Source organism: Bos taurus, chromosome 13, assembly GCF_002263795.3.
Source record: "Bos taurus isolate L1 Dominette 01449 registration number 42190680 breed Hereford chromosome 13, ARS-UCD2.0, whole genome shotgun sequence".
Lineage (NCBI taxonomy): Eukaryota > Metazoa > Chordata > Mammalia > Artiodactyla > Bovidae > Bos > Bos taurus.
Genome location: NC_037340.1, coordinates 16,282,701 through 16,306,075, shown reverse-complemented (window position 1 = coordinate 16,306,075; position 23,375 = coordinate 16,282,701). Strand labels below are relative to the sequence as shown.

General features: G+C 46.4%; 1 long non-coding RNA gene across 3 annotated transcripts; it reads left to right on the top strand.

Annotated features, from left to right (window-relative positions):
• The first annotated feature begins 144 nt into the window (after nucleotides 1–144).
• On the top strand, nucleotides 145–20,365 carry LOC101903501 (uncharacterized). 3 transcript variants are annotated; one of them, XR_009496842.1, is made up of 4 exons: nucleotides 158–231; nucleotides 3,615–5,125; nucleotides 9,773–9,928; nucleotides 10,026–20,365. It is a non-coding gene; the product is annotated as an uncharacterized lncRNA (long non-coding RNA). The 3 variants fall into 3 exon arrangements; XR_009496841.1 differs by having other exon boundaries at nucleotides 3,615–5,557; XR_236903.5 differs by lacking the exon at nucleotides 3,615–5,125 and having other exon boundaries at nucleotides 145–231.
• Nucleotides 20,366–23,375: the final 3,010 nt, after the last annotated feature.

Sequence of the window (23,375 nt, the reverse complement as noted above, 5' to 3'; positions counted from 1 at the left end):
CCAGGCAGTGTTTCCATAACACAGTCTTCCTGCTTTCTGGGCAAGCCGATTTGGATGGTTTTCCCTGCATGATGCTAGTCAGGCTGGAGATGGCTCAAGGGCCCTTGGGGATTGCTATGCTGAGCTTTGTGTGTGAAAGTTTAACTCCGGCTCAAGCCAGGCTTGTACAGAAGCACAGGCTCAAGATCGAAAGGAGACGATCATGGAGAAAGACACGGGGTTGAACGGAAGGTATTGAATGCATTGACTCTCTCCCTTCTTTCCTTTTCTTTGTGGGGAGGGCTGAGTGTCTCAGCTGCAGGGGTTGCATGTCCATGAGATCCAGGCAGCTGCAGAGAGCAGGGTGAGAAAACAAAAGATGAGAAGCAGGCAGGGAGCTGATGACTAGACGGCAGGCAATGGCTAACTTCCACAGCTCAAGGTTTGAGGCTTTTCTACCAAAGAACAAAAAAGATTTCAGGAACATAATTTGTTCTTTAATTTTATTACTGTTTCTATTCATTTAATTGGGGGATAATTGCTTTACAGTGTTGTGTTAACGCCTGCTGTACAGCCACAGGAATCAGCTATATGTATACATATATCCCCTCCGGCTTGAGCCTCCCTCCCACCCACCCTGATCTCACTTCTCTAGGTCATCACAGGGCACCAAGCTGTCCCACTAGCTATGTTTTACACAGGGAGGTATAAGAGGACGTAATCCAAACTCAAGTTTAAGGAGAGCTTTCTGTTTCTTGGCAATGGCAAAACACCGCCATCTGAGGCTTGTCTATGTCACTGAAAAGAGGATTCCTCCTGTCGTAATTGGAGCATGGCGAGGCAGCTTGGAATCTGCATGTGGGCTCCGACCTTACTTAAATCACCAGTTTTATCAGAGTAGCAAGTATCCAGGCAACAAAACTCACTAACTGCATTTACTCAGAACCAGAAACAACATTGCCTTGGGCTGAGAGGGGTCTTCCTGCTGGTGACTCAGCAGACCAAGGGGCATCTGTGAAGACAGGTCACCCCGCGGCCACTTCCACCGCTGCTCTCACGGGCTGTGCTTAGTCGCTCAGTCCTGTCCGACTCTTTGTGACCTCATGGACTGCAGGGCGCCAGGCTCCTCTGTCCATGGGATTCTCCAGGCCAGAATACTGAGTGGGTTGCCATGCCCTCCTCCAGGGGATCTTCCCAACCCAGGGATCAAACCCAGGTCTCCCGCATTGCAGGTGGATTCTTTACCAGCTGAGCCACCAGGGACAGGCACCCCCTTCTCAGGCTGTTTTTGAGGAGCCTCCATACTGTTTTTCGTAGAGGCTATACCATATTGCCACACAACTCCGGGAGTTGGTGATGGACAGGGAGGCCTGGCGTGCTGCGATTCATGGGGTCGCAAAGAGTCGGACATGACTGAGCGACTGATCTGATCTGATACCATATTGCGTTCCCACTGTGTGTGAGCGTCCAAATCCTCCGCACCCCTGCCAACACTTGCTTTTTGTTGTGGTGGGGGTTGTTGTTTTGATAATAGCCATCCCAATAGGTGTGAGACAGTCTCTCACTGTGGTTCTGTTTAAGATACTTTTTTAATTTGGATCCTTTTCTAAAGTCTTTAATGAATTTGTTGCGATACTGCTTCTGTTTTATGTTTTGGTTTTTTGGCTGTGAGGCCTTTGGGATCTTATAGCTCCCTGACCAGGGAACAAACCCACACCCCCTGCATCGGAAGGCAAAGTCTTAACCACGGGACCGCCAGGAAGTCCCTGGATTTGCAACCATGTATGATGGACATGTTTTTGTCCTTTTGACATGGTGGCTTATTCCTGTGCCTTCACGATATGTTTTGATAACCTGCAAATCCAATTCAGAAGAAATAGATTGTGAACATTCCCATTTTTCACAATAGTTTTTGAGATAAAATTCAATATCTTGATACCAAAGGGCCAAGTCAGTAACTATTATCAGCAGTAAGTATTCTCCTACTTTCCTGAAAGTCTGAGCCCTCTGTCACCCCACTGCTCACTTCAGGGCCTTCGATGCTGAGATCCTACAAATAAAGAGTTTTGCATTTCAGTCGCCATGTCGCCTTTTATTGATTGAGGAAGGTTTATAAAGCTTGAAAGGAAATCAGCCCTGAATATTCACTGGAAGGCCTGATGCTGAAGCTGAAGCTCCAATACTTTGACCATCTGATGAGAAGAGCCAGCCCTTTGGAAAAGACCCTGATGCCAGGAAAATTTGAAGGCAAGAGGAGAAGGGGGCGACAGACAATGAGATGGTTGGATGGCATCACTGATTCAATGGACACGAGTTTGAGCAAGCTCTGGGAGATGGTGAAGGATAGGAAAGCCTGGCGTGCTGCAGTCCATGGGGTTGCAAAGAGTCGGTCTTAACTTAGTAACTGAGCAACAACAAGAATAAAGCTTAGCGGAGTGCTGTTGGTAATTCATAAAGTCCACCCACTCATTGCACTAAAGACTTCATTTGTGCAAAATAAGTCTTTCTTCCTTGGTTTAGCACGATCTCAATTGCTTTTTAAGGATTGTTGGTGAAACTGGAGAGAAAGTTCCAGTGCCAGATTCCATTTCACTTAAGCAAAGAAAATCAGATTAAAATAATGAATGACACTCCAGGAACTGTGAGGCTTCCTGGGGCAGCGAGTGACTGTCCATAGGGTCTTAGCCTGAGACCCCCTCTGTGGCATAAATAGGGATGCATTTCATCTCAGCTAAGCGTCAGGAAATATGCTTTTAATTATCACTTAAGATGTAACCTGTCAGAGGTCTTAGTATCACTTGTTTTTAATGAGAATTGATTTTCAGATTGCATTACCCCGAAAGCCAAGGATAATGGAAACCCCTGGTTCTTTCCTGAGACCTTTAGTCACCACATGTTCCTCTGTCGATCTCGCCGGCATCGCCAGCCCCTAGACATCTGATCTGCCCACACGGGGCCCGGGCAGAGGGGCCAGCTTGTTAGCCTTAAAGTGATTCTGATGAATGAGATTCTACAAAGCTGAGCCTGGCTCACGAGTCTTGCTGCAAAGTGAGTGAGCCCCAGGGAAAACTAAAGAGGGGTTGAATTTTTCACTGTGGTCCACAGGCTGGCCTCGCTGATGCAAGATGCTGGGCAGAAATCATGTATTGATGGGGAACTTGTTCGTCTGAGTGAGGCCCACCTCTGCATAGACCTTCCCACTGGTATCCTAACCTTTTCTGAAATGGCTGAGCAAGCCCTGAAAGGCACACCAGGAGGATGTGCAGAAAGGCAGCGAGAGGAAGGACGAGATAGCTGGTTATCTGGTTCCCAAAGCTAAGTCATGCCCATACCATCTGCCACCGTCCTGTTTTTCTTGCCATAAACTGGTACTGTCTTTACAATGATTTACTTAATGTTTTCCCTTAAGTTGACTCAGAAAACTTTATGGACTTAATTTGCGAAGAACATCAACATTGAAAACAGATTAGTCTTCCGTGTTTGGCAATAGAACTTTTTCAGCTACAAAAGGATATTATTGCCTGCTGTTGGTTTTCCTTGTGATGGTTGCTTGTGATTTCTTTGTTAACATGGATATTTGAGAGGTGTTAATGGCAGCGTAATGTGATCTAGTTCCTTCTCTTTTTCATTGTCAGAATCAAAAAGATTGGAAGAGAATCGGATGGGGAGTAACTTTCTCACCCTTCAACACTGCATTATTGCTTTATGTGTATAAGACCTAAAAGAATGGTGGCATGTGTCCGTCTGTTTGGGAAACGATGGTAGAATGCATTCAGGATTATGTGCAGATCAGGTGGGAAGATGATGCGGAGGGAAACTGGAGGAAGGGCGGAAGAAAGGAGACAAAAAAAAAGCAAAAGCAAGCAGGCTCTGGCTTCTTTCCACTAATGGAGAAACATAGTAATGAAAAGAAAAATGATCAGATTTAACATCAGTCTTACCCACAGTCTCTCTGTGTTCTTTCACTCAATCCATGTGTATTAATCACCTCCCACATACCGTAAGTCACCGTGCCGTGTACTCTGGAGCCATGAGGACAAAACCCGGTGTCATGCGGGATTCAGTTCCACAGAAAACAGGTGCGTGCAGAGCTGTGGCAGCTACTAGGAAGCCACCTGCCTCAGATTCTGGGGACCAGCAACAGCAACGGGGAGAAGGAGGTCCCTGGCATGTCGCCCTGATGGAGTATTCTAACATCGAGGGGAAGAGAAAGTAATCCCAGCCAAACCAGAGCATTTGGGAAAATAGGACGCAATGCCACGGCCGCTTAGGCCTCCTGACTTTCTGGGTCAGTGGGAAGGTATTGTTCCTGCTGCGCTGTGGTTTGCTGACTGTAGAAGGGGGAATATCGGTGTTGAACACCAGGTGGCACTGGCCATTAAATTTCCAAAGCTCAGAAGCAGTGATGGCTCAGTCATCTGCAGAGACGTTGGATGGACTTAGAAACTGTCATACAGAATGAAATAAGAAGACAAAAACAAATTCGTATATTAGCGCATAGAGTCGGACACGACTGAGCGACTGAACTGAACTGAATGGAAACTAAAAAAATGGCATAGATGAACCTATTTGCAAAGCAGAAATAGAGACACAGAGAACAAACGAATGGACAACAACAGGGGAGGGGTGGGATGAACTGGGAGACTGGGATGACACATATTGGTTATTGTTCAGTAGCTCAGTCGTGTCCGACTCTTTGCGACCCCATGAACAGCATCACACCAGGCCTCCCTGTCCATCACCAACTCCTGGAGTTCACTCAAACTCACGTCCATTGAGTCGGTGATGCCATCCATCCATCTCATCCTCTGTCATCCCCTTCTCCTCCTGCCTTCAATCTTTTCCAGCATCAGGTTCTTGTCCAATGAGTCAACTCTTTGCATCAGGTGGCCAAAGTATTGGAGGTTCAGCTTCAGCATCAGTCCTTCCAATGAACACCCAGGACTGATCTCCTTCAGAATGGACTGGTTGGATCTCCTTGCAGTCCAAGGGACTCTCAAGAGTCTTCTCCAACACCACAACTCAAAAGCTCAATTCTTCAGCGTTCAGTCTTTTGACAACATGTGGTCCACTGGAGAAGGGAATGCCAAACCACTTCAGTATTCTTGCCTTGCGAACGCCATGAACAGTATGAAAAGGCAAAAAGGTATGACGCTACAGACACTATATATAAAATAGATAACTAATGAGAACATAGTGTATAACACAGGGAACTCTATTCGACACTTCGTGGTGATCTACATGGGAAGGACACCCAGAAAAGAGGGAATGTATAGGGCATATATGTGCACATATATTAATAGCTAATTCACGTCACTGAACAGCAGGAACTAACACAGTATTGTAAAGCAACTGTACTCCAATTTAAAACAGAAAAAGTTGAACTTAGGACTCACCAAAAGTTTTGCTGAACAGCCTGCCCAGTGTGATTCCCGCGGATGTCTCCTGGGTGGGTATTAGTGGCTCCCGTTGGGCTCATCCTGTCCTTCAGGTGACTCTCTCTGAGCCAGGCTTGCTGACCGTGGTGTCTGAGCAGGTGGCCACCAGCCTGGTTCTACTCTTCCTGGGCTGGACCAAGGTAAGAATTCGGGGGACATTCCTGGCAGTTCTGTGGGGGTGCTGTTCACAGGAGTGGCGAGGTCAGGAGCCAGGGTCAGGTTTCGGTCTGGCCAACTCTAGGCTGTTCAAGAACTGATGATAGTTGTCCAACCTGCCTCTCACACCTGAGCCATTTCTCTGGTCCTCCAGGGGAACAGAACCTGGCCCTCTGCTTGCATCTTAAAACAGCTTTGGCCAAACACTTATTGGGCAGAAAATAAACCTCCGCAGAGTCCCCTTGAGGCTGGGAGGATTTTACAGATTCATGACTTAGCTCTGTGATCTCCACTTGAAAAATTGAGAGTTGATTTCAAGCAACTGTCCCCAAAGTGTCCCTCCTCCCTTGGCCATATATAATTGTGTGTATGTGCTCAGTCATGTCCAATTATTTGCAACCCCATGAACTGTAGCCTGTAGCCAGGCTCCTCTGTCCATGGGGATTCTCCAGGCAAGGACACTGGAGTGGGTTGCCATGCCCTCCTCCAGGGGATCTTCCCAACCCAGGAATCAAACCGGAGTCTCCTGCATTCCAGGCTGACTCTTTACCATCTGAGCTACCAGGGAAGCCCATATAATTGTCAACCGTATGCTAATAATGATTTTTCCATCATGTTTCCTAATAGTGAGGAAACACAAGTGGGTCTCCAGTGTTCAGGAGCTGCCCAAATGAAGTTCACAGCTCTGCGGGAAAAGCCAGGTCACCTTGATGCTCATTTCCTGGCTCTTGACCAAGGCTTGCTTAGAGTTCTGACCACTTCCTAAGGTACTCCCCCAGGTGACTCAGTGCTAGAGTCCAATGCAAGAAACAAAGAAGATGAGGGTTTGATCCCTGGGGTGGGAAGATCCCTGGAGGAGGAAATGGCAACCCACTCCAATATTCTTACTTGGGAAATTCCACGGACAAAGGAGACTGGCGGGCTACAGTTCATGGGGTTGTAAAGAGTCAGATATGACTGAGCATGTACGCATCCCTCTTAACAAACAGGGTCAAACCTTAACAGTGTTGTCAGCTTGTAGAACTCTTAAAACACTAATTGCCGCACTAGTGGTATCCATCCAAGGTTAAGGAAATCTAGTGGAACCTGTGTCTAAGACCTGCCTAAAGGTTTTCTAGTTTTTGTGGACAAGACAGGAACCCAAGCTTCCTCATTCTTTCCTGAAGACTTTCTTCCCATGGTTAGTTGCCTAGAATGTGGTCTGATTACCTTTTCATTAATGGCATGGATCTAGGAATGTAGACACTAAGTTATAACAACATGCAATAGACTCAATTGTGTCTGCACAGATTTCCAGTGCTGAAGCCCTCACCTCCAGCCTCTGAAGTAAAAAAGGATTTCATGTCATGAGGCTGGAGCCTTGATTTAATTGGATTAACGCCCTAAAAAGGGTGACACCAGAGAGCTCTCTCTCGCTCTCTGTCCTTCATATGAAGACATAGCAAGGAGGTTGCAGTCTGCAAGCCAGGAAGTGGGTGTTCACTAGGGTCCAAATTGGCCAGCACCTAGATCTGGGAGCTCCAGCCTCCAGAACTGTGAGAAATAAGTGCCTGCTGGTTAAGCCCCTTAGTCTACTGTAGTTTGTAATGATGGCCAGAGCTGTCAAAGACACCATACAACAAAATCAGGAAGTCTCAGGGCTGCATATGAGAAATAAGCAGGGGTTTTGTGGAGGCATTACAACTATAAGAACAGGGACTTCCCTGGTGGCTCAGGGGTAAAGAATCCCACTCCAATATTCTTACCTGGGAAATCTCATGGACAGAGGAGCCTGGCAGGCTACAGTTCATGGGGTCTCAAAAGAATTGGACACAACTCAGCGACTAAATCACCAGCACCATAAGAACAAAACCGAGACAGATGTTCAGTGTCGTTGCTTATATGATAGAAAGGGTGAGGTCAGTGGCAAGTTCAGCGCAGGTAGCAGGGGTCCTATCCATTCCACTTTTGTCAGTTACAGCGTCAGAGGGGATTGGTTTCAGCCGCCGATTAGTAGACAAAGGGTCAGCTTAGTCCTGTTAACCGCACTCTTGTTTTCTCCGGCTGGCAGGAGTCGCCTTTTGAACAATGTGTGGGGATAAAGTGTCTGCCCTAGAATTCAGGGCAGGAGTGCAGTATTCACTCTCATCCTTGGAGAGGCGCCTTCTAACTCTGTGGCATATAGTCCAGGGCATTGCACACTTTTTACTCCCAGCAGAGCAGAAAGATAGAAACATGATGAGATTTCCCACATACCCTGCAAAGCCCAAGAGTCTCATGGCAACCAGGCAGGCTCATGGCATTAGAAGCCAAGTAAACAGGAAAAAAAAGATCACTTAGGAGACAGCTGGCCACTCCCTGTGTGTGTGTTAGTCCCTCAGTCATGTCCAACTCTTTGCGACCCCATGAACTGTAGCCTGCCAGGCTCCTCTGTCCATGGGATTCTCCAGTCAAGAACACTGGAGTGGATTGCCATTCCCTTCTCCAGAGGATCTTCCCAACCTAGGGATTGAACCCTGGTCTCCTGAATCACAGGCAGATTTTTTACCATTTGAGCTACAGAGAAGTCCTAACTGTCCTAAGGCCACTTCTTGGGTAAACCCAAGTCTTTCTTGTCTTATTTATAAAAACTAGTGTCAGAACCAGTATTCTAACTTTGTTGTCATTGTTCAGTCACTAAGTCGTGTCTGACATTTTGCAACCCCATGAACTGCAGCATGCCAGGCTCCCATGTCCTTCATTATCTCCCAGAGTTTGCTCAAATTCATGTTTATTGAGTCAGTGATGATATTCTAACCATTTCATCCTCTGTCGTCCCCTTGTCCTCCCGCCCTCAATCTTTCCCAGCATCTGGGTCTTTTCCGATGAGTTGGTGCTTTGCATCAGGTGGCCAAAATATCGGAGCTTCAGCATCATAATTTCAAGGGGGGTTGCTTTGTAGAAAAATCCAGTTTCTTGGCTGTTTATTGGATATGTAACTATCTTTTTTGAATATTTAGTATATGCCACCTACAGCCCCAGATTCTCTCTGTGCATCAGCTCCTTGACTCTTCTCAACCACTGGGAGGTAGTCACTAAGATCTCCATTTTACCCAGGAGGAAACTTTAGAGGATCTTTGTGGATCTTCCTGAGGCCACGTGGTCAGTTACAGCCCAGAGGTCTTTTGGTGTGCACTGATTGCTCTTCTCAATTTGTCACCTCGTCTTTCTTGAGGGTCAGAGAGACATTCATAGGAGAGGGACAGGATCCCTCCCACACTTTGTCACAACCAAAAAAATCCAATAATACAGGACTATGGAGACCCAATCCTTTTTCTCAATTTTGGCTAAAGAGCCTGAATCTTACTTCAGATAATACACTTTCCTGTTGTTTACTGGCATGGCTTACCTAAAGTGTCAGAAGAGGTGTTTTATTCCTTCTAGATAAACTCCTGGGAAAAAATCTCTTTTGAAAGTATTTTCCCCTTAAAGGACCCCAAAAAGATTTTAAAAATCAAAAAGAAATGGATCCTTTGTGGTCTTATTTTCCAAGGTATTCTCTCTTCTTTTCTTTTTTTAACAGTGAATGTGTATTATTTTGCAATCAGATAACAGTTGTGCTTTGTTTGTAATTGAAAATGGAGGACTTCCAGCCCAAAGGCCAACGGGAGCACAGAGGGGCATTTTGCACTATGTCCTCTCAAATCTCTCCCCCATCCCACTCCTCCTCTTGGAGAACCTGTATCATGGAATGTTCCTTTCGATGCTCTTCCAGTGAGGAAGTTAATGCAATGTCTCCCAAAGAACAAAGCACTTTTACACGCATTATCTATTGCCAGCTACCCACAAGTGAAGCAAAGTCCTTCTCAACAGTTGGCAACTTTAATAAAAGACTAGAAAGCTGAATATATTTGCATTTATTTTATTTTGTTTATGGGCCATATCATGCAGCATGTAGGATCTTAGTTCCTTGACTAGGAATCTAACTTGTGCCCTCTGCACTGGAAGCTCGGAGTCTTAACCACTGGACAACCAGGGATGTCCCTTGCAATAATTTTAGAAGTAATTTTGGAGTGTTCTACTACTTATCTCACAAACCCACCTCAACCTAGTAACTTCCTCCTTCTTTGAAAAAAAAAAATGATGTAAAATTGTTGAAGCAATGGTATGAACAGTGGTCCATTTTGATTACTTTGAATTACAATAAATTCTGGTCATTTTAGAAAGGTTTCTGTCTTCAGGGTTTACCTTCTTGCCGTGAGAGAGGCCAGTAAGTGTCCTGGGTGTGTAGATGGGAAAAGGAGGTGATGGACACAGCGCCTGCCTTGCATCAACACAGTCCATCCTTCAATCAGTCACATGATCCCTGGAGTGTGTCAACCTGAGCATGTCTTCAGGTAGGAAATTAAATATATGTGTGTATATATTTAATTTATATATATATGCTGTATGGCTTATGTATAAACACTTTTGTGACATGAAACATGGGAGCAGATATAAAGGATGCATGTGGTGAATAGCAGGAGGAGAAGAAGAAGAGGTAGAAGAAGGAGGAAGAGGGAAGAAAAAAGGAGGGAAGAGAGAGGAATCAGTTGACCACATCCCACCCTACAGAGAAGCTAGGTATTTCTTTTTATAATTAAAACTAACATATTTTAGGCTCTGTATTCCATTTGTGCTTTTTCTTTTTGCTTCCTTCTTTTCAAGAATCTTTTCGTTGGTACCCAACCCTCTTGTTGGTACCGAAGGCTCCTGTCCTGAGGGACCTGGGCTACCTTTTCACCTGCAGATATTTGCCAGTGATTGGCTGAGCTAAACCCTGAGTCACAGACATCTAGGAGCCTGTGAGCCCCCGGGCCTCACCCCGTCCCCAGCCGGCTGTGCCGCTAACCAGGATCCAGTGCATCCTGGCGCCCGTCTGGGACGTCCCACAGTCGTGGCCTGGCCTTGATGCCCAGCCGGCCTCCCCTCTTTGGAGCCCCACAGGGTTTTGTTCTTCAGGTTGGAAAGTAAACCACTCAAGGCTGGTTTTTTTTTAATTGTGGTAAAGTACAGAGAACGTAACATTTACCATTTGGTTTGTATGTTATTCTTTTAACGTAGTTAGAGTCTCTTAGCCAACATTATTGAAAAGTTTTACATCCATGTCCACAAATGTTTTGTCTACAATTCTCTCATTGGGCAATTTGTCAGGTTTTTCTATCAATGTTGTGCTCACTATTTTTTTTTTAATTGCAGCAAAAACGACGCAGCACTTTGGGTGACGATATTTGGTGAGGGGTCATCAGTTGTAACAAGTGTCCCGCTCTGGTGGGGGCGCTGATTGTGGGGGAGGCGATGGTATAGGGGGCAGCAAGTCTGTGGGGAATCCCTGAACCTTCTCTCCACTTGGCTGTGAACCTAAAATTGCTCTAAGTCTAGCCTATTAAAAAAACACATGACATGAAATTGGCCACCTTAGTCACCTTTAAGTGTGCAGTTCTACGCCGTTGAATACAGGTCAGTGTTTGATGCCTATCTCCAGGGCTTTCTGTACACACTAGGACACTCTGGACGCATTAAACAGCAGTCCCCGCCCCTCTTCCCCTTTCCCAGACCCCGGTAATCACCAAGCTACTTTCTCTTCCTATGATTTTATTTTCCATACGTCATATAAGTGGACTCTACAGTATTTGTCTTCTCGTGGCTGTTTTATTTCACTCGGCCTAAGGTCCTCAATGGCAACCCACTCCAGTACTCTTGCCTGGAAAATGCCATGGACGGAGGAGCTGGGTAGGTTGCAGTCCATGGGGTCGCTAAGAGTCAGATACGACTGAGCGACTTCCCTTTCACTTTTCACTTTCATGCACTGGAGAAGGAAATGGCAGCCCACTCCAGTGTTCTTGCCTGGAGAGTCCCAGGGACGGGGGAGCCTGGAGGGCTGCCGTCTATGGGTCGCACAGAGTCGGACACGACTGAAGCGACTTAGCAGCAGCAGCAGCAGGGTCCTCAAGGTTCATCCCTGTTGCAGCCAGTATCAGGATGTCCTTTTCAAAGGCTGAATCTTATTCTAGGAAATGGGCGGGCCACTCATCCATTCATCCATCAATGAACACTCTGGTGGCTGCCATCTCTGGTTTATTGTAAATAATGCTTTAGAGTACTAATATCTCTTCAAGTCTCTGTTTTGATCACTTTTTAGCACAAATTTTACTTTTCAGCAAATTTCAATTATATGATACAATGTTATCAACTATAGTCACCATTTTACACATTAGATCCTCAGACTTTATTCATCTTATAGCTGAAAATTTGTACCTTTACCCAACTTTCCCAATTTCCTGCCTCCAGCCCCCAGCTACCTCTGTCCCTGGCAACCACTTTTCTACTTTCTGTTTCTATGAAAACTTTTTTTTCGATTCCACGTGTAAATAATACCATGCAGTATTTATCTTTCTTTGCCTGGCTCATTTCACTTAGCTCTCCAGGTTTGACCATGTTGTTGCAAATACAAGATTTCCTTCTTGTTCAGGGCAGAAGAATAATCCTGTGTGTGTGTGTGTGTGTGTGTGTGTGAGTATCACATTTTATTTATCTACTCACAGCTACAAACCCAGAAGTGGGATTTCTGGATAACTTGGTAGGTCTTCTACATTTGCCCATTTTTAAATGTATAATTCAGTGGTATTAGGTACAGTCACCTTGTTGTGCATGGATACTGAAGACTTGGGGATCAAGCACACAAGTACTGGTTTTACCCAGCAGGGCGGCCGCCCCATCTCCAGGCCTAGAAAAAGAACCCTGGGGTGTTTCTTAGGCGGGCTTCTCACTGGCCTCCCTTCCAGCCTCTGGTCACCTACTGTGGTTCCAGCGCAGCCCTTCTGGACTCCGGCCCTTCTGCTCCCCCTCCAGCAGGGTCCTTCCTGGCCATGCGCTCTCCCCACACCCCCACCAGCCCCGCAGACCCCATTTGTCACCAGACCAGCGCTGAGCAGCCTGACCTGAGCACAGTCAGCCTCTCGCTGCCCCTCTGGAAGTGCAGAAAGCCCCTCCCTGGACCCCCAGCAGCCTGCCTCGCCCATCCCTCCGGCTGTCTGCTCTCCCTGTGATGCTAAAGTTTCCGGGCCAGGCGGGGAGCAGGCGGGGGTGGGGAAAGTGCCCGGGGTTTATCAGGGTTCATCTGACTGTCTCACAGCAGGCGCCGCGCTGCCAGCATCCGTGCGACTTGGGTTTCAACCGTTTGCTCCGCTGGACACCTCGCCGCCCCCTCGTCTCCGCGCATAATAAGCCTCATTCTTTCCACAGCAGCGGCCCCCGGGACCTCCCGCGCGGGGACCCCGGCTCTGCGGGACCTGCTCGAGGCTCTTCTCGCCTTTCTGCAGTCAGTTCAGCGGAAACCCGAGCCGTCGGGCAGGGGAGCCCAGCCTGGCTCCTGCTGGGGGTGAGAACGCCGCCGGGCCTCCCAGACTCTGTGGCCAAGGGCGGGTCGGCGGTTCTCAGCTTCCACCGTGACCCCAGAAGCAAGAAAGAACAGGCTCCCCTCTCTTGACCTTGCAGAGAGGGCTTGGGAACCTTTAGTCTAAATGTGAAAGTCCCACGGAGGAAAGGAGTTGCAGAGCTGGTGGGAAAACACAATTCTAAGTATTTTTCTTTGTTTGTTTTTGTTTTTTTTCTTTGATATTTTTATTTATTCAATTTATTTTTAGCCAGTTATGACATTAGCAAGGAGATCAAACCAGTCCGTCCTAAAGGAAATCAACCCTGAATATTCACTGGAAGGACTGATGCTGAAGCTGAAGCTCCAATAGTTGGGCCACCTGATGCGAAGATCCAACTCATTGGAAAAGGCCCTGATGCTGGGAAGGATTGAAGGCAGGAGGAGAAGGGGGCAACAGAGGATGAGATGGTTGGATGGCATCAGTGAGTCAGTGGACATGAGTTTGAGCAAGCTCTGGGAGGTAGTGAAGGACAGGGAAGCTTGGCGTGCTGCAGTTCATGGGGTGGCAGAGTCGGAGATGACTTAGCGACTGAACAACAACTTAACATTGTAGATAAAAGAGAATACAACAAAAGGGTCTGTAAGTACAATTTGACATTCAAAATCCTTAATATCCATTATTTATCAGTCTCTTCAATGCCCCCCCCCCCAGCCCACAGCAGGGGTTTGTCATACTGGCGCATCTTGGCTCAATATTAACTCCGACTAATAGTAACTGCTGTTAACCAGAAAAATGAAAGACTTTTCATAATATAAAAATTGGATTTTGTGATTCAAAACTTATATTGTCTCCTTTGAGCATCAGTAGTTATATTTGATACTTTTTTTTCTCTAGAATTAAGCACTGCTCCCTCAAAGGGACCGGCAGTTGGGAGCAGACCAGGGTAGGGAGGGTCATTTAAGGACCCGTCCTGGATGAATCAGGGTGAAATCAGAGCACCAGGCACTCAGGCTTGACTGGAGTTTGACACTTGCACGTGACTGCAAGCGGCCTTCTGCTTTGAAGAGCTTTAGTAAAACATTAACCTAGAAGTGAGCTTCTTTTTTTTTGGAGAGGGGGAGGGAAACAGATTTCATATTTTAGCTTTCCTATTTGATCACGTGCTCAGAAGTGCCCTTGACTCCAAAGATGTTAAACATGAAGGTGTGTGATCTGTAGGCTTATTCTGTACAGGCTATTGATCCACTTGGTTTTTAATTGCATGTATGTTAGACAGATTTCTATGTGAATATACATGACATAATACATCACTCGTTTCATTAATAACAGCTGTAAACTGAGGTATTAATTAATATGCCCTTGGTGGCTGTTTTCTTTTTTTAGGTCTTTTTTTTTCCCCCAATGTGGACCATTTTAAAAGTCTGTATTGAATTTCTTACAGTATTGCTTGTTTTATGTTTTGGTTTTTGGCCTCGAGGCATGTGGGATCTTAGCTTCCCGACCAGGGATTGAACCCGTACCCCCTGCACTGAAAAGCAAAGTCTCAAGCCACTGAAAGTCCTCTGATGGTCCTTTGCTGCTGCTGCTACTGCTAAGTTGCTTCAGTCGTGTCCGACTCTGCGCAACCCATAGATGGCAGCCCACCAGGCTCCCCCGTCTGTGGGACTCTCCAGGCAAGAACACTGGAGTGGGTTGCCATTTCCTTCTCCAATGCATGAAAGTGAAAAGTGAAAGTGAAGTCGCTCAGTCGTGTCCGACTCTTTGCGACCCCATGGACTGAAGCCTACCAGGCTCCTCCGTCCATGATGGTTCTTTAGTAGTATCTAAAGAAAAGATGGCCAGTTCTTAGTATCTATTGTTATTAGTAACAATAGATATTGTTACTAATAATCTATTGTACTATGTATTATCTATTGTTACTAATTATCTATTGTTATTAGTAACAATATATTGTTACTAATTATCTATTGTTTCTTAGTATCTTTATTGTTATTAGAAAGCGGTAACATCCTGTACATGCAACTTCGAATTTCTGTGAATGCTGCTGCTGCTGCTAAGTCGCATTACTCGTGTCCAACTCTGTGCGACCCCATAGATGACAGCCCACCAGGCTCCCCCGTCCCTGGGATTCTCCAGGCAAGAACACTGGAGTGGGTTGCCATTTCCTTAAATTCATAAAAGTAAAATGAAAGAAAAATCTAGCTGTTGTGACCTGTCAAGAGGCTTTTGGTTCTCTAATGAGTGGCAAGTTGCAGCCACACTTCTCCAGCCTTTCCCCACTCGTCCTCCGGACTCTAGGACGGAGGTGCCCGTAGCAGAAACAGCTATGGGTGACGATGGGCATGGGCAAGCGGATCAGGCAGTGGCGATAGGACCTAAATGCCCTCATGGGTCTCAGGCCGTGTGGTGGGGGTGGGGGGGAGTAACCCAGGCAACGGGCAGAGAAGCAAGAGGGGGCGAGGTGGAAAGAGAAGCCAGCGCTTGCCAGCAGGACCTGCGGAGAGCCTCATCCAATTGTTCATGGCCCACGTGATCCGCCTGATGAAGGATGTGCACGTGAGGTTGGGCAGGGACCTGGGAGACTTCCTTCCCAGGTCTTTGACCTCCGGGCCGGGGGAGTACTCCCAGGAGAGCACCTCCCACAGTCTACTTCTCCAGCCACAGACTCTGATCTGAGTCTGTGTCGGCTCTTTGGTTTCTTCCTCTCTGCGTGTCAGCCTTGCTTATCGCCTCTGTGGGCATGCCGCTGAGTGTCTGACAGAGAAAAGGGAGGTTCCCAGTGCTTCCACCGCCTCAGCCTGAGTCTCTCTCCACCAGGCTCATTAATCACGTCAAGGGCTGCATTGTCTGCGCCTCTCCCAAGGAAGACGAGTGACATTTAACAGCCACCAGATGTATACATGAGTCCTGTCTCCATTTCTGTCAATTTAAGTGGCTGGGGGGTGGGGCGGGACCCCCTCTCCAGAGGGCTCTCCTCGCCCCAACTCCCCAGATGTGTGTCTATGACCTTCGCACAGAGGGCAATTTGTTTCAGGGAGCTACTTGACTGCGAGATATTTTCTAAGATGTCGTTTCTAAAGAACAGAGAGAAAGATGAACTTGGAGCAACCCTGTATCTCCAGCCCATATAATTCCCAGCCCACTTCAAGCCCAGACCGGCGGCAAAAGCCGTGAAAAGCCCTTTCCATGAAAGGGACACCGGCTTTTAGAGAGAAAAAGCAACCTTGAAACCAGAGCATTCAGAGACATGTAGAAGAGCCCCCCTTCCCCAGCCTTACTTCTTGCCCTGTGATGCTCAGCCGATACACACAGGTGGGATCCTGCTCCCGTGGTCCAGCGTCCTGGCCGTCTGTGGAAGCTGCTCCCGATTGGTCCAGAGCATCTCAGGATCATGAGAAGAGCAGAGTTCCTGCATCCAGACTAAGCCCAGATATTAGCGCTGTGATGAGGGCTGGTCAGGCCATCTCCCTGAAATTTTAGTTCCTTTACACAATTTATTTCCTTGCCTTTATAATGTTTTTATTATGAATGTTATTGTATAAAATACTCCTAGACGTTTCCCCCTTCTTTCCTCACCTGTTCTGTACAACCCAGATCGAATGCCAGCACCTCTTCTACCCAGGTGTCTTCTTTTTAAACCCCTTTCCACCCGCATTTTTTCCCTGAATCTTTTAAGGGCAGACTGCTGCCTGTGTTTGTAACTAATTACATACAAAGTTATCTCTAGGGCAGGCTAGGGAGGGCCCTCTGTCCCCTCCATATGGTTAGCGCCCACTTCCATGAGTCCAACGAATGAATAAGTGAATGTACTTGCTTTGAAGCATTTTCTCTTCTGGGAAATTTTCAGGAACAATTTAAAGTGTTATTGTCTTTCAATAATATACACAATTTTATCCTATATTTTCATCACAAGGTCTTAAAGTCTTATTAAATTTTCTAGGCCAGGCCAGTGAAGAGATCAAAAGGATAAATAGTTACTTCCAACTTAGGAGAACATTTAGTTTATAGAATATTCCTAGAATCCAGCCTTTTCCAAAAGCAAATACACTTTAGGTTGGAGCTGAGCCTTCAGACATACTGTTTCTGCTCTCCCCTGGAAAGTTTGTTTCCTTTATAACATTCCATAACAGGTAGATGGGTTATGTTATCTTCAGGAGGAAGGATCCTAGCGCCTGAGAAGACTTTGGGCAGGAAATGTCCCAGATGGAGCAGTGTGTGTCTACCATACAGACATTTATTCACACTCAAGTTATCTGCAATGCTGTATTTTCTACATCACCCCATACATTTCAAACAAAGTGTATTCATTTCAAAAAATCATACACATTTAGGATGCATTTTGTACTTATACTACAATGAAGTGACTTAATTGATGCATTGATAAACTTAGGACCTGCGATTTTCATCTTTTTATATGTAGACATTCCCAGTGAGCAATCAGGACATGGAGTCTTCTCTTACACAAACACAGCTGTTGTTTTGAAAAAATAATATGGTTAACAGAGAATTTTCAGGAAGAACTCTGTGTCAATAAAAATAAATGTTGAATTGGTCTAGGAAATGTACCAAAGACACACACACACACACACACACACGCACACATGAACACACATAGACCTTTCCACCTTTATTTGCAACAATCAAAATTTTAAAATATTGTGCCAGAACTTCTTCCCGTCCTTCCAAATCTCAAATCTCTCTAATATATATACAGACACTTTGAATATGGCTTCCTTGATGGCCCAGTTGGTAAAGAATCTGCCTGCAATGCAGATGTGGGTTCAATCTCTGGGTTGGGAAGCTCCCTTGGAGGAGGAAATGGCAACCCACTCAAGTATTCTTGCCTGGGAAATCCCATGGACGGAGGAGCCTGGTGAGCTACAGTCCATCATGTTGAAAAGAGTCAGATAAGACTTAGTGACTAAACCACCAACCACTTTGAACATGGAAAGTTTGTTTTTACTCCTGAATTTGAGCTGATGCCAGAATAACAGAAGGGAAGTGTTCTCAATTTCCACGTCAGGTCAGATGCTGAGACCAAGAAGTGAGACTGTGAACGGGGAGTGGGGACTATAAAGGACCAGTATGGGGACTTGCCTGGTGGTCCTGGGGTTAAGGACTCTGCACGTCCACTGCAGGGCCACTGCAAAGGGTCTGATTGCTGGTCAGAGAAAGCCACATGGCTTGGCCAAAAAACAGAAAAAAAAATTAAAAAGGACCAGTATGACCTTGGGGAACATCCACAGGTTGGTAGGAGGAAAGACAAGTAGCAAAGGAGACTAGGAAGAAATTCTAATCAGCTAAGAGAAACAATGGGATCTAACATTTTAAAAAAGAGGAAGAGGTCGACATGGTCACATGGGAGAGTCTGGAGATACCCATCACAGGAACTGGACATCAGAAGCAGTAACGTGACATGTAAGACAAGGTTTACTGAATGTGGTGAAGACAGAAGTTAAATTTGATGACAAGCAACAGACTGCTGCTGCTGCTGCTAAGTCGCTTCAGTCGTGTCCAAATCTGTGCGACCCCAGAGATGGCAGCCCACCAGGCTCCCCCGTCCCTTGGATTCTCCAGGCAAGAACACTGGAGTGGGTTGCCATTTCCTTCTCTGATGCATGAAAGTGAAAAGTGAAAGGGAACTCCAGGAGGTGTAAAAGAGGGTTCAGGACTTCCCAGTGGTCCAGTGGTTAAGACCTCGTCTTCCAACACAGGGGTGCAGGTTGGATCCCTGGTCGGAGGGCTAAGATCCCACATGCCTCGTGGCCAAAAAACCAAAACACAAAACAGAAGTAATATTGTAACAAATTTAAAAAAAATCTTAATAAAAGAGGATTCAAACACTGACCTCTAGCACAAGCTTGACAGTGAAATAAGAGACCAGCAGGAAGCCCCGCGGAGCCCGGCCAGCGACAAGCACTGGAGGAGACTTCTGGAAGGGTGCCCAAGAGGGAAGAGCCTCTGGGAGTAAGAGTCTAGAGATTCTAGAAAGACAAGGAGTCACTGAGACAAGTGCGCGGAGGGAGCGAGAAGAATGGAGCCCAGAAGAAGGCGGACCATTACATGGGGAGATGGAGATGTGATGAGACACAGCAATAACGGAGGGAGCACCCGATACAGTTTCCTTGGCATAAAAGGGGGCAAATTTCTGTGGAGAACTGTGGAGTGAGGAAGTCTAGAAAGCTGAAGCAGAACACAGGCGCCATGGAGGCCGATGCGCTTCAAGGAAAACAGATTAAGTTTTGCTAAAGGCCAGCAGGAACCGGCTGGTTGAAGGGACCTATGGCAGAACTCTGTGATTTCCCGGTGCATCGATACCTGGGGCCACAAGTGAAGGATGCAGGGCTGGAGACAGACCCAGTAGGGCTGCAGGGAGAGAGGAGTCTGCAGGTTCACCCAGCATCATCCACCATGGGGTCTCAGTAACTCCCGAATCTACAGGGCACCGGTCAAAACTGACTGAAACTGAACGGAGTATGAAGATGACTTCAGGTCATAAGCTGTCCCCAGCTGCTTAACATTACAGAAAAGATATTTCCTGTGGGAGCCTCTGAATATGCACTTCTTCCTTGCAGCTGAATACACTCCATCTTTGGAATGTTTTCCCCACCTCCTTCCTCCCTTCACAACTGGGCCTCTGCAGAGTTCTCTGGCAGGATTTCCAAGCCGTCAGAAGATAAAGATTATGGGATCTGAGCATGTTACCTTGTTCAGTCCCTTCATTAGAGACGAAGCCGGAGCCAAAGCTGGGAGAGGTTGATTTCATGCGCTTGAGATAAGGAGTTGGCTGGTTTTCTGTTTAACACAGCCTCCCAGTGATGTCTCACTCCTTCGGTAGGTCTGCTCTGGTTCGGATTCAGAATCTAACATCTAAGCAAGATCTGGCAGGACCTCAGGAACTGGAGGTAGCAATGCCAGAACCACAATCGACAAATGCCCTGAGCCAGTGTTAGAAGTACTGAGCAAGGTGATGGGCAATTTGGGCAGGCGAATGACCCAAGAAGGCGATAAAAGGGTTGGGATGCCCACACCCCTGGAAGGTAAGGGACTGACGCTTAAGGCACTTCTCTATGAATTTGACTGTTTTATAAAAGGTCAGAGATGGCTGATATACATTGGCTGTTCCATATAGCAGGTTGCCCTGTTTCCACATGATTCTTCCAGCGTCAAGTCACTTGCTCGATTTACATATATTTCTATGGAATTCAGAAATTCTTACAAACAGTGTGGTTAGAATCAACAAGTTTTATTCTCTCTAGTCATTTCCCCTCAAAACAAATACACCAGGGTGTTGTTTGTTTTTAGATGTTATAATTTTACAAATTTTTTGTGGAAGGAAAATGCTTCTTGAAGGTGAACTAGCTCGTGCCCTACTTGTTATTTCAAACTGAACAGAATAAATATTTAAAGTCACAATTCTAAGTGTTTGCTTAGCTGTGTTGTTTTATTTGCTGTTTACTTTAGTTGGATCGTGCATGAATGGTTCCAAGAGTCCTGTGGATTTAGTAATAACATTGTTTGTATACATTCAGGGCAGCTTGAAGGAAAGAAAAGGAATTCGCATCTTAAATGAGTCAGCGTCTCAGTCAGCTCAGGTTGCTCTATCAAGAACACCATAGGGGCTTCCCTAGTGGTTGAAGATCCACCTGCCAATGCAGGTGACACGGTCCGATCCCCGAGCTGGGAAGATCCCACATGCCTCAGAGCAACGAAGCCCATGCACCGCAACTACTGAGCCTGTGCTCTAGAGCTCCCAAGCTGCAGCTACTGAAGCCCACACGCCCCAGACCCTGTGCTCCGCAACAAGAGAAACTACCACGGTGAGAAGCCCGCACACCACAGTGAAGGGAGACCCCGCTTGCCACAACTAGAGAAAGCCTGCTCGCAGCAATGAAGAACATGCACAGCCAAAAATAAACAAATACATCTTAAAAAAAAAAAGAAAGAATGCCATAGACAATGTGGCTTAGACAACTGACATTTATTTCTCCCAATTTTGGAGGCTGGGAAATCCAAGATCAAGGTGCCAGCTGACTCGGTGTCTGATGAGAGCCCAGTTCTTGATTTTAGAAGGTGTTCCTTCTAGTGCTCACAGGGTGGAGAACAGAAAAATCATCTCATGTCTCACTAATCCCGTCACAAAGGGCTTCCCTGGTGGCTCTGGTAAAAAATCTGTCTTCAATGCAAGAGACTCAGGTTCGATCCCTGGCCCGGGAAGATCCCCTGGAGAAGGAAATGGCAACCCACTCCAGTACCCTTGGCTGGAGAATCCCATGGACAGAGGAGCCTGGTGGGCTACAGTCCATGGGATCACAAGGGTCGGGCGCAACTGAGCGACTAAACCACCAGCCACCAATCCCATCACAAGGGCCCCGTCCTCCCGCCCTCCAGCATCCCCCCTTCCTTCCCCAGCGCCCCACCTCCTAGTGCCATCACCCTGGGGTTTGATTTAGGCTTCAGCATATGAATTTGGAGGGACACAGACTTTCTGCCCATAGCATTCAGCACAGTCAAGATTCAAATGTAAAGAAAACGAAACCTGTCCCTAGTCCACCTGCGGGGACACATGATTCAACTAAGGATCTAATGTGTCATCTGATAGAAACAGAGATGATCTCTCCCATTCCAGAGACCAGCACTAATGCTCCCCAGGGTGATGGAGGTTCAGGAAGGGTTGTCCTCCTGACACATATGTCCTGGATCCTAAACTAGTAAACCAGCGAAAAGGCAAACAGAAGAAAAAGCATCTAATGAGTACAGAACTTCAGTCCGTTTTATTCAGGGAATGTGAAACTACATCTACTACTACTACTAAGTCACTTCAGTCGTGTCCGACTCTGTGCGACCCCAGGGACTGCAGCCTACCAGGCTTCTCCATCCATGAGATTCTCCAGGCAAGAACACTGGAGTGGGTTGCCATTTCCTTCTCCAATGCAAGTGGAAACTGAAAGTGAAGTCACTCAGTCGTGTTCGACTCTTAGCGACCCCATGGACTGCAGCCTACCAGGCTCCTCCATCCATGGGATTTTGCGGGCAACAGTACTGGAGACCCTTAAAGACAACACATGGAGATGCCTCTCTTTTTCAGATGAGGGTGGGGATTAGGAACCCAGGGGTGGATACTTTCTAGAGAGCCCAGCCTAGCAACAGTTAGGACTCATGGACATTAGTGATGTCGTAACTTGAGGTTTAAACCCTCATTATCACAACAGACTTCTCAAGCTCATTGAACTGCTCATTGAGTATCCCTGACCCCAACTTATTTTTACATGCTCAAGGACAATAAATGATTGTCCAGACAACGATATTGTGAAGCTAATGAATGCATTCTGGAGACTCAGCCTGGTCCTGCTCTAGGTCTTGTATGATGTGGGGGAAACCGCCCACCTGCCTCCATGTCCCCCCCAGAACAGAATCCCTCCTTGCCACTGCATTTACAGTAAGTCCTCTACATACAGACCTGCAAGTTGTGAGCTTGTGTGCCTTCAAAGATTCACACGTGCTTCTGTATGCCAGCTGTACTACTGTGCTTTTCAAGGTACTATTCTGTAAGATTAAAAATGTCTCATTTCTTTAAAAATTAGTTTTAAAATTAATTTTATTGGAGTATAGTTGCTTTATTTTTTGTGTTTGTTTTTTATGTATTATTTGCATGAAAAGCATTATAAATCTATTACAGTACAGTCCTATACAGCCGACTATGTAGGTTGGGTACCTGGGCTAACTTTGTCGGACTCACCTGGACTGATGAACAAACTGGACTTACAAATGCCCTCTCAGGATGGAACTCGTTTGTACATAGGGGGCTTAAGTTTATTTGAAAAGATCTTGCTCTTCACGACACACCTGACCAACAGAAAATATGACATTTTTTCAATCAAGTTTAAAAGAAAAAAAAACCTGAAGTATGACTTTGGTGTGGAGTTGGGGGCCCATAAATCTCATAGTCTCTGGCTGAAACAGAAAATGTCCTGGTACATACTTTTTGCAAAAAAAAAAAAAAAAATATACAATGGAAGAGAAGAAAGAAAAGTGGGATATGTCTAAAGTAAAAATGTTAAAATGAAAGTTTAACCTAATACTTTTACAAAATGGATTTTTTTTTTTCCCCTGAATAGGAGAGTAAGGGAGGGGCGTCTCATTGTAGTAGCTAGTCCTGAAGGAATAGCTTCTCGTCTTGTCTGCAGCTGAGGCCACGCCTGGAACACAGAGCCTGGAACACAACCCTGGGGCCACAGGGTCGTCTGCCCAGCTGGGGCTGAGGTCTACAGAACAGGAAGGACCCTGCAGAGCCTGCCCAGGCCCCTGCTGGCCCGCCTCCTGCTCCTTCTCTCCCTCTGAAATATGGAATCAGCTGTCGGCAGCCTGGACTGGTGCGCTCACACCGCGGGCACGACAATAGGCAGCTGAGTTGAGTCAAAAATAA